Source organism: Phocoena sinus, chromosome 3, assembly GCF_008692025.1.
Source record: "Phocoena sinus isolate mPhoSin1 chromosome 3, mPhoSin1.pri, whole genome shotgun sequence".
In the NCBI taxonomy this organism is placed as follows: Eukaryota; Metazoa; Chordata; class Mammalia; order Artiodactyla; family Phocoenidae; genus Phocoena; species Phocoena sinus.
In genome coordinates this window covers 47,341,448-47,361,973 of record NC_045765.1, presented here as the reverse complement: position 1 = coordinate 47,361,973, position 20,526 = coordinate 47,341,448, and the positions used below count along the sequence as shown (strand labels likewise).

General features: G+C 37.9%; 1 long non-coding RNA gene across 2 annotated transcripts in view; it reads right to left on the bottom strand.

The window, feature by feature from the left end:
• The window catches only part of LOC116751953, an 86,830-nt gene that overhangs the window by 57,842 nt on the left and 8,462 nt on the right, over positions 1-20,526 (bottom strand). The window lies entirely within an intron of this gene.

The following is a 20,526-nucleotide window of genomic DNA, read 5'->3' as shown; positions in this document are numbered from 1 at the left end:
AGTTCAGAATCTGCCTGCCAAAGCAGGGGACACAGGTTCAAGCCCTGGTCCAGGAAGATCCCACGTGCCGCGGAGCGGCTGGGCCTGTGAGCCATGGCCGCTGGGCCTGTGTGTTCGGAGCCTGTGCTCCACAGCCGGAGAGGCCACAACGGTGAGAGGCCCGCGTACCGCAAAAAAAAAAAAAAAAAAAAAGAAGTACATCCTTACCATCCCTAGGCCTGAAGGGGAAACAGGAGGAAACCCAGAAAGAGGAAGCCCTCTGTGGAGAAAATGATCTGACAGAACCTGACACACTGAAGGAAAAGTAGTCAATGGAGACCCTATAGGGAGGGCACCTCCCTCCTCGATCTCCTGCCTGCACTCTCCATTGGATGAATTAACGAGGAGCTACAGGGCAAAGAGTCCTGTGATAAAGTCCACAGCAGTTAGCGTCCCAGGGCACAGAGCAGGGTGAAGAAGGGAGAAGTGAACTGAAGATATCAGGTACATCCCCTGAGGCTGCTTGGATTTTTCCACTCACCCTGGAAGTGGTTTTCAACTAAAGGCCATTTGGTTGTAGAATTAGAGTACTGGAATTTTGAATTTCTAGAAAGGACTTCAGAGAAAAGCCAAAGGCATCCAGATACCAAATGCAGAAACCCTCCTCTCAACATCGGTGACAGCTTCTACTTGGACACCTCTCGCAATGGAGAGCTCATCAACTTGACAACTGAAAGCTTTGAATGGTTGGAAAGTTCTTCCGTATGTTGAATCTCTATTTCTCCCTTTAGTTTCTAACCATGGGTTCTAGTTGTCTTGCAGTGCCCACATAGACCAAGTCTGTTTCTTCTTCTCAGTGACAGACTATCATAGATTTTAAATGACTTTCATGGTTCATACTCAGTCTTCTTTTCCAGGTTAAACATTCTTGGAAAATATTCTCTTCATCTAAGCATGACATATGACAATACTTACCAATTTGAGTCAAAAGATGGGTTAAGGACTGGCTGTGCCATGGGACCTTGGACCAGTCATTTCAGGTCTCTAAGTCAGAGTCCTCGAAAAGTGGCAAAAATGGAAACAGAAGTAATCCCACTTCATAAAGTGAGGACCATGTCATAATATATGTGAGAAGAAACATGTGGTGGAAAGGGCACAGGCATGTGCCAAAGAGTGCTGGTCTCAAATCTAGTCTCACTTTATGATTATAAGCCAGTCACTCATCATCTTAGAGTTGTTAACACATTTTTAAAATGAGAGTAATATCTAGGCCCATGCATTGTATTTGGGAGCTCAGGGCAAAAATTAAGATGGAAGCCCATGTACTGAAAATTTATAGCTAAGACACATTTAAATAAAATTATATCCTCCTACCTTGGCAAATAATAGCTTTATTGCAATATGATAACCCAGGTTGAAAGGTAAAATTCTCAGACTCCTTAGAATTCTTTCCTGGAATATGGTGGCATGGGAGAAACTGGCCCCGGGTCATCAGTCTCTCTCCTGGACTGCATGCAGTATCTCTCTTCTCTCCACTCCCAATCCTGTCATGCCTCATGAAGAGCCTCATGCACATGGACCTACACACCAAAGCCTGCATGTCCAAACTTCACTCAAACCCCAGCAAATGGTCATGCCTAGGTCACATCTTGGGGTGAAAGGTGTGTATCCCAGCAACACAGGCTGCCTTGGAGAATGGAGCCAAGGAAGACATTTACATAGGTCCTGTAAGCAGAATCAAGTCTGCCTGGGATGGGAATTCAGGAGTTCAGGGTTCCAGGGTATAGTCCAGAAGGAGATTACAAGCGTGTGCAGCACATGTCTTTGACCTACATGCTCCTGGCCCTATAGGGAGAGGCATGGCTGGAGAAACTTGGGGGTCAAGGGCAAAGAAGTCCCTTTTGCAAAGGTTTAAAGATGGTAGCAGTGATACTTAATTTTCAAAACTATTGTAAGAATTAGCATGGAAGGGAAGTACTTAGAACATATAAAAATGTTAGCAATATTAAAACATATAAACGTTGTTGTTGCTATTGTTCCTGTTGTTGTTATTAGAATATGTTTGGAACACCATTAGGTACTACCAGAACACAGGTAGCATACTGGTAAAGCTGACTCCTTCGGACTCTAAAAGACCTTGTCATTAATTATAATATCAGGGAGAATCTACATTTATCATGGCTGTTAGTTTGAAGAAGCTCTTCTGGTCTTAAGTACTTTAAAGTACAGACCAGCAGTACACGTGGTATCCCTGAGAAGTTTGAGTCTTGTATTCCTATTTCTACTTTCTGGCTGTAAGCTTTGTATTCCTAAATGAAGCCTTCTCCCAGCTCGGCAAAAACTTCTAGCATGCTTTTACCATCTCAAATCACTAAGAGATGATTTAATAATCAAGATGAATTATGAAAATAATGCAAGTACAGGAGGGTTGGCTGACGCTGCTAGGTTACCTGTCTTGACTTTACCTCACTGCCCCTGGTCACCTCAAGCAAATGAGAATAGCACTTGCCTCCTGTCCCTTTGCCTTTGCTTTCCATCTGTCTTCAGTGTGTATGTCCCTTTCAGCACTGCCCTAGCCATGCCCCAGACAACGGCAGCCCCATGACTGTCTTCTGCCCAAAAAATTCTCAGATATTGTCACCTCACAGTTGCCTGGCAGACACTGTGAAAATGCGTTTTTATGACTATCAAGAAATCACAGAATCTCAGTGCTTGAAAAAGACCAAACACCTTTAATTTTTCCATTCAAAGAGGAATCTGATTCCATATCTCTGAGAGATCGTTATTCAACTTTTACTCCTGTCTGGATAGCCCTGAAGATGGGGAATTCAGGCCTCCCTAAGGCAGCCTGTGTCACTGTTAGGCATCCTGAAGATTCAGAAAATTGTTTGCTCACTATCTTTTAACCACTCATATGCCAGGCACTGCGCTAGGGGCCCAAGATGCAATGGTAAGATCATCCTTGTCCTCAATGAACTCTTTATGTTGAGCCAAAATGTTAAATAATAGAGTGGTTAAGTTGTTGAGCTCTGGAGTCAAATTTCCCAGTGGCGCATCCTGGGGAAATCTGAGAAATGATGGTATTTTTAAAATAAGACTTCTTTCCTTAGGAGTTAGGCCTGATTTTCTCATGTGTTTGTTTTGGTAACAATATAAATTAAGCCCTGTTGCACCTGGTCATAACACAACCTTCAGCACAGAATTACTGCTTATTCATGATCTGCAGGACGCTGCCTTGTTATACAAGCCACATATTATAATAGAAATCACATATAATGGACTTGAGTCTCCATGCATGCACCCTGGTTATTTATTTAATATGTTTTATGTTAAATATGAGATAGCAGATGCTATGAACAGGGAAGTAGGAATGGGTACGGTAATAATAAAGGGTAAAGAGATCACTCTAGGAAAGGATAAAGATGGCAGAGTAGGAGGATGTGGACCTCACCTTCCCCCAACAAACACATCAAAAATATATATACATGTGGAACAATTCTCACAGAAACCGGGAGGCAGAAGAGCTCTTATATAACCAAAGCTGCAAGAAAGATCCCCATGTAACAGAGTATAATGGCAAAAAAAGGGGGGGCATCAGGATGGGACTAGTGTCCCTAGGAGGGATCTGTAAAGGATGGAAGGTCCACACAAGTGGCCCCTCACCCTGGGAGGCCTCCTTGCCTGCTGGGAGGTCCACCAAGACAGAAAGAGGGGTGGGAGGGGTCTGGACTCTGCTCATTAGGAGTGTGCATTGCTGGCTTGCTAGCAATCAGGGTGGACAGAGAACAGCACTGACAGCTGCCTCCTTGCCACACTTCCCAGTCCAAAGTGCACACTGGGCAGAGCTGCTGGTACAAACTGCACCTAGGCACTGAATCTTGGGAAGATGGGCCCTCGGAGACGACTCAGTCTAGCTGTGCAAAATCTGCCAAGAGGGCCCCCAACAGGGCTGTGACAGGCACAGAGCAAAGAGGAGGCCCCACTGAACATCCAGTGCAGGCTCTGGACACCACAACACCATCACACCCCCTATTAAGGGGATAACAGACAGCACACTCTGAGGAAAGACGTGGCTGGCATCTATACCAAAAACAGCCCTGGCGCCAAAAATATAGGACTCACACAGTCTACGCAGGGACACATAAAAACACCCCTTCAGGGCCACAGTAGATAACTGTTTCTCATAAATTCATAGAGACAGAGAAAGCTAAGTAAAATGAAAAAGCAGAGGAACTATTCCCAATTAAAAGAACAAGAGTTATCCCCTGAAAGAACAAATAATGAAACAGACCTCACCAGTTTACTAGACATTGAGTTCAAAAAGGAGGTAATAAAAAAGCTAAAGGAATTAAGACTGTAACAGTCTTACAGTCTTACAGTGAAATGCAGATCACTGTAACAAAGAACTAGAAACTATGAAGAGGAACCAATCAAAATTAGACAATTAAATTGCCGAGATAAAAACCAAACTAAAAGCAATGAATAGCAGACTAAATAATGCAGAAGAATGAACAAGTGATCTGGGAAAGAGAATGATGGAAATCAACCAATCAGAACAGCAGACAGACAAATGAAAAAAAAAAAAGAAAGCAAAATATGAGATATATGGGGTAATATAAACCCCTATGCATAATAGGGGTTCCCAAAAAAGGGAATTGAAAATATATTTGAAGAAATTATAGCTGAAAACTTCCCAAGCCTAAAAAGAAATAGATATCCATGTACAGGAAGCACAGAGGTTCCCAAACCTGATAACCCCTAACAGACCCACACAAGGACACATAATTTAAAATGGCAAAAGTTCAAGATAAAGAGAGGATTCTAAATGCAGCAAGAGAAAAACAGAGTCAATAACGAGGGAACCCCCATAAGGCTATCAGCTTATTTCTCTACAGAAACTTTGTAGGCCAGAAGGGAGTGGCATGATATATCCAAAGTCCTGAAAGGGAAAACCCTGCAAACTAGGATACCCTACCCAGCAAGATTATCATTTACAATAAAAGGAGAGATAACAGATTTCTCAAAGAAGCCAAAACTAAAATATTAAATACTAAACACTAATACTAAATACTATTTTAGTAATACTAAACCTCACCTAGAAGCAATAATGAAAGACCTTCTCTAAATAGAAAAGAAGCAAAGTTCTACAGGAAAGGGAAAAACACAATAGGAAAGGCAAGTATATAAAGGGATTGAAGATCACTTAAATAAGCCATTACATTGATTAAAAAACAATCAAAAACCTTTTTTTGTAAAAGTGAAGAGAAAAAGGATAAATGTGAAGATAAAAAATAAAACAGGACATCAAAATCACGAGATGTGGGGTAGGGGAGTAAAAAATTGTACAACTTTTAAAATGTGTTTGAACTTATATAAGTCTAAAGCAAGTAGATATAGTTATGGGTTAACATACTTGAAAACCAGAGTAACCACAAACTAAAAACACAGATTCACAAAAATCAAAAAGAAAGGAATTCAAGCATAATACAAAAGAAAAACATCAAACCACAAAAGGAAAAACAAAAGAAAAAATGAACAAATAAGAACTACAAAATCAACTGGAAAACGAGATTTAAAATGGCATAAGTACTTACTTATCAATAATTACTTTAAATGTCAATGGACTAAATGCTCTGATCAAAAGACACAGTGTCAGACTGGATTAAAATAAACAAGAACCTACAATATTCTGCCTACAAGAGACTCAGCTGAAGGCAAAAGACTCACATAGATTGAAAGTGAGGGGATGGAAAAAAGATATTTCATGCAAATGGAAATGATAAAAAGCATGAGAAGCAATACTCATATCAGACAAAATAGACTTTAAGCCAAAGTCCATAAAGAAAGACAAAGAAGGACATTATATAATGATAAAGGGATCAATAAAAGAAGAGGGTATTACACTTGTTAACATATATGAACCCAATATAGGAGCACCGAAAACACAGCAAACAAGTACTAACAGACTTAAAGGGAGAAACTGACAGGAATACAAAAAAAGTAAAGGACTTTAACACCCCACTGACATCAACGGAAAGATCTTTCAGACAGAAAATTAATAAGGCAACAGATACTAAATGATATAATAGGACAGCTAGACTTAATTGATATCAACAGGACACTACATCCAAGAAAAGCAGAATACACATTCTTTTCAATAGTGCATGGAACATTTTCTAGGATAGACCACATACTAAGACACAAAACAAGCTTCAACAAATTTAAGGGAATAGAAATTATTTCAAGCATCTTTTCTGACCATGACAGTATGAAATTAGAAATCAACCACAGGAAGAAAAATGGGAAAAAAACAATCACATGGAGACTAAACAACATACTACTAAAAAAACCAGTGACCAGGGCTTCCCTGGTGGCGCAGTGGTTGAGAGTCCGCATGCCGATGCAGGGGACACGGGTTCGTGCCCTAGTCTGGGAAGATCCCACATACCGCAGAGCGGCTAGGCCCGTGAGCCATGGCCGCTGAACCTGCACGTCCGGATCCTGTGCTCCGCAATGGGAGAGGCCACAACAGTGAGAGTCCTGCGTACCGCAAAAAAAAAACAGTGACCGAACAATGAAATCAAAGAGGAAATCAGAAAACACCTACAGACAAATGACAATAAAACACAACCTTACAAAATCTATGAGATGCAGCAATCTATGAGATGCAGTTTTAAGGATGAAATTCATAGTGATACAGGCCCTCCTTAAGAAATAAGAATATCTCAAGTAAACAACCTAACCTACCACCTAAAAGAATTAGAAAAAGAACACACAAAACTTAAAGTCAGCAGAATGAAGGAAATAATAAAGATCAGAGAGGAGGTAAATACAGATTTAAAAAACAATAGAAAAGATCAGTAGAACCAAAAGCTGTTGTTTTGAAAGGACAAACAGGATAAAAAACCTCCAGCCAGCCTCACTGAGAAAAAAACAGGGGACCCAAATAAACAAAATAAGAAATGAAAGAGGAGAAATAACAAATGATACCATAGAAAATCATGAGAGAATACTATGAACAGTTGTATTTCAACAAATTGGACAACCCAGAAGGAATGCACAAGATTCTAGAAACTTACAGCCTGCTAAAATTGAGCCAAGAATAAACAGATAATTTGAACAGACCAATCACTAGACATGAAATAGAATCTGTAATTTAAGAAAAAATCTCCACAAACAGAAGTCCAAGATCGGATAGCTTCACTGGGGAATTCTACCAAACATAAAGAAGAAGTCATACTGATCCTTCTCAAACTCTTGCAAAAGATTAACGAGGAGGAATCACTTCCAAATTCACTCTATGAAGCCACCATTACCCTGATACCAAAACCAGACAAAGATACTACAGAAAAAGAAAACTATAGGCCAATATCTTCGATGAATACAGATGAAAAAATCCTCAGCAAAATATTAGCAAACCAATCCAACAATACATAAAAAGGATCACACACTATGATAAATTTAGGTTCATTCCAGGGTCACAAGAATGTTTTAACATATGCGAATCAATCAGTGTGATGCACCACATTAACAAAAGAAAAGATAAAAAGCACATGATCACCTCAACAGATGCAGAAAAAGCATTTGATAAAATTCAACATCCATTTATGCTAAAAACTCTCACCAAAGTAGGTCTAGAGGGAACATATGTCAACACAATAAAAGCCAGTTATGACAAATCCACAGCCAACATAATACTCAACGGTGAAAAGCTGAAAGCTTTCCCACTAAATTCTGGACAAGACAAGAATGCCCACTTTCATCACTCTATTCAACATAATATTGGAAGTCCTAACCAAAACTATCAGACAAAAAAAAAGGAAATTAGAGGTATTCAAATTGGAAAGGAAGAGGTAAAAATGACACTATTTTCAGATGACATGATATTCTATATAGAGAACCCTAAAGACTCCACACAAATACTCTTAGAACTAATAAATGAATTCAATAAGGTAGTAGAAGATTAATATAAAGAAATCTGTTGTATTTCTTTATACCAACAATGAAATATCAGAAAGTTTTAAAAAAATGTCCCATTTAAAAGCATGTCAAAAAAAATAAAATATCTAGGAATAAACTTAAGCAAAGAGTTGAAGGACCTGTATGTTGAAAACTATAACACATTGATAAAGGAAACTAAAGATGACTCAAAGAAATGGAAGGCTAACCTATGCTCTTGGATTAGAAAAATTAATATTGTTAAAATGGCCATATAACTAAAAGCAATCTACAGATTTAATGTAATCCCTATCAAAAAAACCCATTACATTTTTCACAGAACTAGAACAAATAATCCTAAAATTTATATGGAACCACAAAAGACCCAGAATTGCCAAGCAATCCTGGGGAAAAAAGAACAAAGCTGGAGGCATAACCCTCCCATACTTCAGACAGTACTACAAAGCTACAGTAATCAAAGCAACATTGTATTGGCACAAAAACAGACATATAGATCAATGAAACAAAATAGAGTACCCAGAAATAAACCCACATGACTACAGTTAATTAACCTACAACAAAGGAGGCAAGAATATACAATGGTGAAAAGACAGTCTCTTCAGCAAGTGGTGTTGGTAAAGCTGGACAGCCTCATGTAAATCAATGAAATTACAGCACTTCCAAACTGTACACACAAAAAAACTCAATATGGTTTAAAGACCTAAATATAAGACACAACAGCCTAAAATTCCTAGAAAAGACAAAAGCAAAACATTCTCTGACGTAAATCGTAGCAATATTTTCTTAGCTCTCCCAAGACAAAAGAAATAAAAGTAAAAATAAACAAATGGGACCTAATCAAACTTAAAAGCTTTTGCACAGAGAGGAAACCAACAGAATGAAAAAACAACCTACAGAATGGGAAAAAACATTTGCAAGCAATGCGACTGACAAGGGGTTAATGCTCCAAAATATACAAACAGCTCATACAACTCAGTATCAAAAAAACAAGCAACCCAATCAAAAAACTGAGAAGACCTAAATAGACATTTCCCCAAAGAAGACACACAGATAGCCAACACAGCACATGAAAAAATGCTCAACATTGCTAATTATTAGAGAAATGCAAATCAAAACCACAATGAGGCATCACTTCACACTGATCAGAATGGCCATCGTCAAAAAGTCTACAAAAAATAAATGCCGGAAAGGGTATGGAGAAAAGGCAACCCTCCTACACTATTGCTGAGAATGTAAACTGGTGCAGCCACTATGTAAAACATTATTGAGGTTCCTTAAAAAACTAAAAATAGAGCAATGATATGATCCAGCAATCCCACTCTTGGGCATATACCAGAAAAGATGAAAACTCTAATTTGAAAAGATATGTGTACCCCAATATTAACAGCAGCACTATTTACAATAGCCAAGACACGGAACCCAAATGCCCATCAAGACACGATTGGTTTAAGAAGGTATATATATACAATGGAATATTCCTCAGCCATAAAAAAGAATGAAATATTGCCATTTGCAGCAACAAGGATGGACCTAGTGAATATAACACTAATTGAAGTCAGACAAAAACAAATATTATATGATATCACTTATATGTGGAATCTAAAAAATAATACAAATGAATTTATCTACAAAACAGAAACAGACTCACAGATATAGAAAACAAACTTATGGTTACCAAAGGGAAAAGTGAGGTGAAGAGGAATAAATTAGGAGTATGGGATTAACAGATACAAACTACTATACATAAAATAGATAAGCAAAGAGGATTTACTGGGTAACACAGGGAACTATATCCAATATCTTGTATTAACCCATAATGGAAAGTAATCTGAATATATATATATATATATATATATATATATATAACTGAATCACTTTGGTGTATGCCTGAAAAGATACAATATTATAAATCAACAATATTTCATTTTTTAAAAAAAGGAGATTGCTCTAGCAAAACAGAACAATTGCCTTTAAGAAGTAAGAGAGGAAAGGACCCCCAAAATCAACTCTTTAGTAGACAATTATAGTCTCCTAATCCTTGGTTCTCAATTAAAGAGGCAAATCAGATTCTACTATGCAGTTTAAATGTGTGTGTGTGTGTTATATGTCTGAGTCACACTCTAGACCTACTGAATCAGAATCTTTGGGTTGAGGGGAGCAGGTGTTGAAGGCAGACGTAAATTAAAAAAAAAAAAAAAAAAAAAAATATATATATATATATATATATATACACACTTCTATGGAACTGAATAATTTAACAATCAAACAAAACAATGTTATATCATGCTGTCAAAGCCTCAGCTCCAAAGCCTGTTAAGAAGGAAACATTTTACCTGCAACTCTTGTTCTTTAGTGACAGGATGACTTTGCCCTCAGTGTCACATGTAAACAGTTATTAGCAAAGTGACTTCATAATGGGTTCTAAGGTTCTCATAACGGGGCCACAGCTCTCAGATCATCAACAGAACTGAGCCTTTGAGGATCTGCTATGAACTTTCAACTGAAGGAACTCCCGCGGATGAATCACGTTGTTCTTTACGGAAAAGATGAAACCTTTCTCTGTGGCTGTCTTGGCTATTGCCTATTTCTCATGTAAGGATTTATCACAGAACCTCAGGGAGGGAGTAAACATTTGATCTTCTAAGGGAAGTAACCAGCCAATGATAACTGACTTCTGGATGTTGGGATTTTTGAAATTTCTCTTGGAGTTAACGAATTCACTGCTTCAACCAAAATGATTATTGGTGGTTGAGTCCATTTTTTAATATCCCAAAAATTCTGCCACAGAGAGGTTCAGACTCAAGATATTTTAAGGGATGATCCCTAAAATGTACAACGAACATTTGATAAATAATCGGTCTCTGACTTGATAATCAATTTCCTCTCTCCTCCCTCTTCTTCCTGATACTTGCCCACCAGCCAGACACCCCCACACACTTGTGTCGTGCGTGCGCACACACACAAAGGCCTTCTACACAAAGCAGGGTCAGTTTCTGACGTGGCTTACTATTACAGCACAACCCGATGTTATCAAATCTCAAGAGAGGGCTCAGCTCTTCCTAAGTCCAGCAAAATGACACCAACAAGGGAGGTCTGTGATGTGAAACAATCTGCTGGCACGATGACAAAGATAGAGGGGGAGGCAAAGAGAAGCTTCAGCCTCAGAGCTGAAAGAAGTCAAGGCTGTGAGGTAGACATAAAGGATGAAGGTAACAAGAACAGTTAATAGTTTGGGTAAGCAGTTGTTGACACAGAGGCCAAACAAAGGAAGACGCTTCCTTAGAAACATAGAGAATTTGGAAAGAGTATATTCAAGACAGGAAATTAAAAAAAATATATATATGAAGGCAGGTATCTAAGAGTTCTGTCAGCAGGTAGCCAGGATTGACTATCAAGAACCAGACTTGTCTCTAAAATGGGTCTAGACAATGTGTGAGCTGCCCAGCAGTGGATATGTTGAGTCCCCGGGTTTAAATCTCTCCTGCTTAAGGTCAGCATTAAAGCTAGAATGGGCTAAGGCTGAATTCTCAGGTGGCACATTGTGTGTCAGGCATGAGGAGGGGAAGGAAACAGTGTTTGGGAATCAGGCCTGGTCAGACAAACCTTGTGTGAAGAAGCTGCATATTTTTCTATGATTTTCATGGTTATTGATTTGCATGAGGTTACTTAATGGGCAAAGTAGCTGTTCACATCTCAACACTACATTTTTTTGATCCTTTTACTAAATTTTTTTTTCCAGATATTATTGGTAACATTGCATATAAGGTAAGTTTGCTACTTCCTGCATAAGAATGATTTTACAATCCTAAGCTTGTAGTATTTCTATTAGGTTGAACCATATCAAACCATATAAAACTGCTAATATTTGACCATTTTTGAGCTACACAGTGGCAATTTACATGGTTCAAGCTAGACATCTCTGTCAAAATAAATACTGAGGAAAACCAGGACTCATCCCTGTCTCTTACTCCTCCTTCACCTCCTTATCTACCGATAGCAATTAAAGCTCCTAATTTTTGTTTTTTAATAACCTTCTTCCCTCTAAGTTCATTGCTGATGCTTTCATTCAAGCCCTTCTAACTTTTTGCCCATATTATTTCAAGAGCCATCTAACGATTTCTTTGCACTTAGTTTGATCCAGGGGTTGGCAAACCATGGCCACCACTTTTTGAAAATAGAATTTTATTGGAACACAGGCACACTCATTTGTTTACATACTGTCTCTGGCTGCTTTCAACAACAAAGCTGAGCAACAGAGAGTGTAGTACGGCTTTTAATTGGAAAATATCTACTACCTGGATCTTAATAGGAAAAGTCTATCAATCCCTACAGTAATCTTCTCCACAACCGTAAGAATGGGCCTACTAAAATGCAAATCTGATTGAGACACCACCCTCCTTAAAGCAGGACTCCTACTACTCTTAGCGTAAACTTTTTGCATATCCTCCTTGACCCAGCCTCTTTGTCCCTAAAAGGAGAACTCCCCTTTCTCAACTTTAGGTTCTAGCTAACTTAAACCATCTTGGGGTCCTTGCTATTCCCATTTGTCTTTGTACTGTAATTCCCTCTAGTTAAATTATCCTTCTTTCTATACTTATATCCAATTTTAGAAGTCATTTTCATTCTTTAGGAACACACTAAAGAATCAATTCTTCGGTAAATCCTTCCCAAACAAACCATATGGGCTTAATCATTAAAAGACGAGATAAGAGACAAAAACAGTATTTCCCAAAGAGTGATTTGAGTACTTTCTTATAGTATTAGTGATGACTGTAGTTAATATGCCAATGAATATCTTTTACTGCAATAATTATAGCTTTTTAAAATGTGTGTTAGAAAAAATGTAAGTACAACTTCAAATTCAAGATATCATGGATATTCATGCTTAGGACCAATCTAAGGGGACTAGTCAAGTTTAAAAAGGCAGCCAATTAAAGAAAAATGGTATATGAATTCAGAAGGAATCATGAACCAAGTAACAAATCTGAGAAACATTACTGTAAGTAATGGGAGCCACTGAAGTTTTGTACACAGGGCAGTAGGCTAAAAAACTGGATATATGGATAGACTGTGATCTGAACCTATGGAGTAGGGAATTGTGGCAGCTCATTCTTAATCTGCTCATTACACAGTTCACATGAACTTTCCAAGTCTCCCTGTTGCCTACAGACAAATTATTTTGTCACTCAAGTTCCTCTAAGACCAGCTTACTCCAACTCTGGTAATATTGAAGAAATCAGGATAAAATGGGGGAGATAACTGGTAAAATCTGAACCTGGTAGCTTCTTCCCTCACTATTCCAGCTTCCTAATCCTCAAAAGACTGAACTATAGCCAGTGCCAGAGTGGGACCACACAGGGTAGCCCAATCCAGGCACAAGAGTTAAAAGGAGGGTGGATTTTGATGAACTAAAATGACTCCAGAGGCACCTGGACAATGGTTATAGTCATTATTGCCACTTCCCAGAATAATCTACTTCCCTTCTAAGAAGTTACAGATACAAAATAGTCAAGGATTAGGGCTGAATAGCCTCAGCTGCCTTTCAGAGAGAAAATTCCAAAGACTCTGACTGCTGAATTTAAGAGTTTTCATGTTTGAAGTCTAAAAGAAGACATGTTTGATCATTATCTCCTCTCTGCACAAAACACCCGAGAACTTATATAAGAAGCCATTAAGAGATCATGCTGGGTAGAGTCTGACCTATGAGTTTTGTTTTAGGACGTTTCGTGCCATCATTATCAAAAGAAGGCTATACAACGGAAACACATATGCTCCGTAAGAGTCAGCCCATTATGTGCTTCTAATAATGTTACATATTCTAACTCCTGCGTGTACTGCTTTGCGAACATGTAAGTGAAAACCAAAATCCCCACACAGAACCCTCTTTTGAGAATCTAATGTGTAGCTGACTGATAACACTTCTACATATTTTGGAAAATGTGTGTGAACTCCTTAAGATGAGATCCTCTAAACTGAAAACAGCGTCATTGGAGTTTCAGTTCTGCTGGGTGAATCCAAGGGGTGTGGGGTAACAGGGACTAAAGTGAGATTTTGAGTCTCACCTACAACTCTAGCAGAGAAGCCTCCCTCTATCAGTGTTAAACATTAGGTTTCAATATGAGGTTTTATGTGAAAAAGGTTTTGTTCCTAAAATGTTTGAAAATCATAGCTGTCAGACAAATCACCCTTTTCAAGATAACAATTAAAGCAACAAGTCTCAGTACTCAGTCAGAAGATCTTGGGTTGAGTCCTGCCCTTGTGGTTAAGTGATACTGGCAAATCTCATAACTCCTCCAAACCTTGAGTTCTTATTTACAAATATGAGATTATATTTACTGCTTCACTTGCTAAATATGCTCTGACCACACTGACTCTTCTTTCCTAATATTTTCAAATGTACAAAGCTCTTTCCTGCTCCAGGACCTTTGGACAAACATAAGAATGTTTTCCCTATGATTTTCATAGGGCTAGTTCTTCCTCTTCATTTAAGTTTCAGCCTATATATTTATTCCTCACAGATGCCTTCCCTGGCCATTCTACCTAGCACAGATTTATCTCTGACATTTTCCACGTTAATATGCTTCTATTTCCTTCATAATTCTTATAACTCGCACTTTATTTTCTATTTCTTTTTTTAAATTAATTAATTATTTACTTATTTTTGGCTGCTTTTTGGGTCTTCGTTGCTGCACACAGGCTTTCTCTAGTTGCAGAGAGCGGGGGCTACTCTCTGTTGTGGTGCGCAGGCTTCTCGTTGCAGTGGCTTCTTTTGTTGCGGAGCATGGGCTCTAGGCACGCAGGCTTCAGTAGCTGTGGTGCGTGGGCTTCAGTAGTTGTGGCTCACGGGCTCTAGAGCGCAGGCTCAGTAGTTGGGGTGCATGGGCTTAGTTGCTCTGCAGCATGTGGGATCTTCCCAGACCAGGGCTCAAACCCGTGTCCCCTGCATTGGCAGATATACTTAACCACTGCGCCACCAGGGAAGTCCCCTTTTTTCTATTTCTTTATTTCCTAATTTTAAGCTCCATGAAGTCAGAAGGCAGGTTTTTGATTTATCATAGTACTTAGCACTATGTCTAGTACTTCATAAGCACTGTAAGTACTTATTGAATGAATGAATGAGTTCTTGGGGAGAATGAAAGTAATAATGGGTATAAAAAGCACGTTTAAACTTAACCCTTTATAAGTTATCTTTTTTTGAAGTTTTATCACTTGTTGTATGGACTCAATCTCTCAGAACTGACAGTGTGGTTAAGAGCGACGACTGATCCTTATTGACCTGAATTGGAATTTCAGCTCTTCTATTTAAACTATGATCTAGGACAGATAATTAACCTCAGTAATTACCTGAGAGGTTGGCCGTGAGAACTGAAAAAGATAATGCATAAAGGGAGCCTAGCATAATACCTGTCACATAGGAGACCATCAGTGTCCTTGTTATGTTGCTTCTAACTAGAGGACCAACTGTCCCAGTTTGCCTGAGACTGAGGGTTTTCCTGGGATGCAAAACTTTGAGTGCTAAAACAGGACAGTGTCGGACAGACCGGAATAGTTGTCATCTTACCATCAACATGCTTTCATACCTACCCCCTAGTTCTCCTTCCATATTTACCAAGTCTTTCCTTCACTCAGACCATAAAACCTATATCATAGTCATTTTCAGCCAGTACGACACTATCTTCCAGACAATCTCAAAACTTCACGTTATAGGCTTCCAAGGGAGTGCTCATGATAATTCCATGGAACACACTGACATTCCTTAGAGGGAAGAGAAACTGTACAGATGACTGCTACCCCTTCTCCCAAATTTATTACTAGCTCTTCACTTCCATCCTTTCTTCAAACTTACTGTCTACCCATTTTCCTAGGATCCCAAGGTTTCAGGGAAATGAAAAGTAACTTCTCAGTGCTAAGAATTTATCCTTAGGGTTTTAGTTTAAAAGCAGGATGAATATTACTCTGTTGAAGTATATAATCCAGGCTTTAATATATTCACAGAGTTGTGAAACGATCAACACTATCTAACTTCAGAATAATTTTCATCAAAAATAAACCTGTATCCATTCTACCATCCCCCCAGTACCTGGGAATCACCAGTTTACTTTCTGCCTTTATGGATTTGCCTATTCTAGACAATCAATATAAATGGAATCATACAATATGTGGCTTTTTGTTTCCGACTTCTTTCCTTCAGCATAAGGTTATCAAGGTTCATCCACGTTGTACAACATATCAGTTATTTATACTTTTTATGGCTGAGTAATATTCCATTGTATGGCTATACCACATTGTTCTTATCCGTTTGTCCATTAATGGACATTGGGTTGTATATACTTTTTGGCTATTATAAATAATATTTCTGTGAATATTCATCTACAAGGTTTTGTGTGGACATATTTTTCATTCTCTTGGGTATATATCTAGGAGTGGAATTTCTGAGTCATATAGTAACTCTATGTCTAACATTTCACAGGATTGTCTAACTGTTATCCAAAGCAGCTGCAACATTTTACAATCTTACCAGCAATGTGTGAGAGTTCCAATTTCTCCCCAACCTCATCAACATCTGTTATTGTCCATCTTTTTTATGACAACCATCTTAGTGGATGTGAAGTGGCATCTCATGCTTATAATCTGAATTTCTCTAGTGAGAAATGATATTTAATATCTTTTCATGGACCGACTAGCCATTTGTATATTTTCTTTGGATAAATTTCTATCCAAACTCTTTGCTGACTTTTTAATCAGATTATTTCCCTTTTTATTGTTGAGTTGTAAGAGTTCTTTATATATTTTGGATACAAGGAACTTGTATCTAATCAGATATAGATGTGCAAATATTTTCTCCCATTCTGTGGGTTGTCTTTTCATTTATTGATGGTGTCCTATGAAGCACAAAAGATTTTAATTTTGATGAAGTCCAATTTATCTATCTGTTGCTTGTGCTTTGTCATATCTAAGAAACCGTTGCTTAACCCAAGGTCATAGAGATTTACTCCTGTGTTTTCTTCCAAGAGTTTTATAATTTTAACTCTTACACTTATCTCTTTGACCCATTTTGAGTTAATTTTTGTATACGGTATGAGGTAGAGGATCCAACTTCACTTTTGGTATGTGGATATCCAGTTGTCTCCACACCATTTGTTGAAGACTACTCTTTCCCACTGAAGCGTCTTAACATCATTGTTGAAAATCAATTGACCATAAATATAAGGGTTTATGTCTGGACTCTAAATTCTATTCCATTGGTCTATATGTCTATCCTTATGCCAGCACCACACTGTCTTGATTTCTGTAGCTTTGCAGTAAGTTTTGAAATTAGGAAGGTGGATTCTTCAACTTTGTCCTTTCTCAAATTGTTTTGGCTATTGTGAGTGCTACAGAAAGTATTAAAGGTGGTGTTAAGCAATAATGTACAGATCTGTTTAGCATAATAGTTCTAAGAGTAACATACAAGGGAAAAGTAAGTATTCTAACAATAGATGATTGGTTTCGATAATTTATAGTATATCTGCAATTAACAGTTCCTAACAGTTAGAGAAGGAAATGTGTCACTGCTTATGGTAATGCTAAAAATGCAGATGCCCCAGTGACCTCTGAATTTACTGGCAGGAAATTTAGTATTGTCCAAGGTTTTTATTTCCCAAATAGTTCTTAGCATCTCCAAAGATAGTAACAGGACTGAAGGGAAGTACAGTTTTCTCAAATTAAATCTTCTCCTTTTCCCAGGGTGGTACCGCCACTTAAACATCCTTGTCCATGCCTCTCCCTGATGTTTAGTACACCTATTTCGTGAGAATCTTCTTGTCCCAGGCCAGTAGAGAAATCCATTCTGCTTCTCATGCCCAGCAGTTTCAGAGATTTCACACACAAGAATTATTTGAGTTCCCAACTTTCACAGTATCTTCTTTAGCCTGTAGTTGCTTTCTTTTCAGATTATGAAGGCATTCCAAATGTGAGGCCAGGGCATGTACATAATAAGATGAGGGGGTCAAGCACACTTTTACACTGACAACACACGCGCCTCCAGCCTTCAGGTTCCAGTTCAAGTTCTGTCTGATACTTTCTTTCTGCATCCTGGGACAGTCAGAAGGTTGATCTGCTTGAGAACACCAAAACTCTCTGGCTGAACATTTTGCTTAAAGGCTCATCCTTTTTAAGCCATATATGATTTTTAAAAAGTCCCACTAGACCTTACGCATTACGTTTTCTAAAAACCATCATGATACAATGTTAAGTTAAAAAAGAGAAAATGTAAGGATATAAAATGATGTATACAGTATGATCAGACTTTTGAAAATATATTTATTACATATATACCAAAACATAAAATATTAAAGAGACTACATGATGGGGAGCTTTTGAAAACTTATAAATACACCTGACTTTAATGTTTATTATATGTCAGGCACTGTGCTTGATGCTACATAGGAATTATCTCATTCAGTATTCAAAACAATCCTATGAAGTAGGTATTGGTATTAACTCTCATTTTATAATTGAGATTTGGAGAATTTAGGGACTTATTCAAGATCTCATAGCTCATGAGGGGAGAAACCAAGAAACGATTCCAGAAATCTAACATTCAGAGCCCTCAAGCTTAACTTCACATTATCTTGATTAGAATCTTATATTTGTCCAGAGCCTTAGAATTTTTTAAAACAATCTCTCATTATTTGTCCATTTGTTTCATGAATCTTTAATAAACCCCTAGTAAGTTCCAGACACTGTGCTAGGTGCAGGTAAAGTGAAAAAAAAAAAAGAATAAGATACTATTACTCTCAGGCTATTACTATAAATAATACAGGTATATAATTAACAGCCTGCTAGAGTTCAGAAAGTACTTTCCTAAACAGGGCACCTATGAAACCCATACCAATACTGCATGGTAGGCAGGGATGAGATTATTCCCTTTTTACACATAAAAAGAAAAGACTCCAAAGTTAATTGCTTTGCCCAAGTCAAACAGGAAGTATTTACAGAAGATGAACAATGTTTTTTATTTCCTATGTGGCTACTGTTACTTTTTTTATTTAATGGACCACTTTTTCAAGAAAAATGCAATAACAGAAGTCCACTGACTATAATTCATCACAAAATGTAGTAATTGGCTTGCTGTTGTTATTACATTTCTGCTGAAGACAAATATTTTCACTTATGTTTTCCACACTGCTGTATCTATTTTTTTCTTGACCATTATGCTCTTTGCTGCCCCACAATATGAATCGTCCCTGTTTGTAGTTCATAGAGCACTTTCACTATGAGCCTCCAAGAGCCTATCTCAGTAGGTACCCAAAATGACCATAATTATGGTGATTTTACAAATAAGAAAATTCCGGTTCAGAAAAGTGAAAAGATTTTCCCATGGTTCTTCAGGGAGTCATTGTTTTCCCTTCCCCCTACTTCACATACAAGTTTATACATTTGCTAAAAGCTCTAATAATATTTCACCATGATTACAAAGTAGAGGGGTCTCCAGAGTGAAGGGAGTATTGAGGGGAGAGGAAAATCTTTGTAGTTCCGGGTTATTTTTAAGTTAAGAGTTTACAGATCAAGACCTGTCTTTGCTTAAAATCCCTATAATAGTACAGCCAGAGTAGAAGGAAGAAAGGTTGTATTTCATACAAATTGTCACTAAATATTTATATCAATTTCTCTTAGAGCTTTGCACCTCACTCTTACAATTCAACACAGTGGAAAATGTCAGAAGGCCAAAAAATCTTGAATGTGAAGTGATTTTCCTTTGTTCGTCATGAGTGAACCGATTTGAATCAAGCATCATCTTTCCTTCAAAAAGCGGAATTCATTGTATTTTCTTATTTTTAAAAAATCAATAAATCTTATCCTATGGAAAGCTCCTCTTTAACTCAAGATATATTTAATGAGATGCACCAGAATTGTGTTTGTTTTTAGAAATACAGAGCTGAGTAGGAAGTGACCCCTGAGTTTAAGCAACTCACAGTCTGGTAGGCTAACTGGACAATTCATTCATTTATTCAGTAAATATTCTTTAAGGACTTATGAAACTGAGAGACTTGGCTAGATTCTGGGTCCTCAATGGTAATCAAAATAAGCCTGTACCCTTGTGCAGTTTACAACCCAGTGAGGGAGCAAGAAAACATGATTAAAAATATATAATAAAATGTGAGAAAGAGAAAAGCAACCCATGACATCCAGGAGCTGACCATGGCATTGCTATAGTTTGGCCTTCTACTCACAGCTAGGCCTTGATGTTCTCCTGTTTATCATAAACAATTTCACAAAACATGAACATCCAACAAAGCTGCTCTGCAACCATGATGCATCAAGACAAAGACAATACTACTCCATAATTACGCCCGAACACAGGCAAAACATAAACATTACCCAAACTACCAAACATCCCCTATCTAGGCTAATATGAGTGACTGTTGCTTCTTTACCAATTACAACTCTAGCCTGTGGCCATTCTTCCCTCCTTCTAAATAAGACTTTTTAAGATACCAAATCATAGAATTACCCTCACTTCCTAAAAGCATCCAATCCAGGGCAAAGCCAGCCTTCCTTAAAATTTCCCTAAATCAACCTAATAATCCCAAATCCTACAGTAAA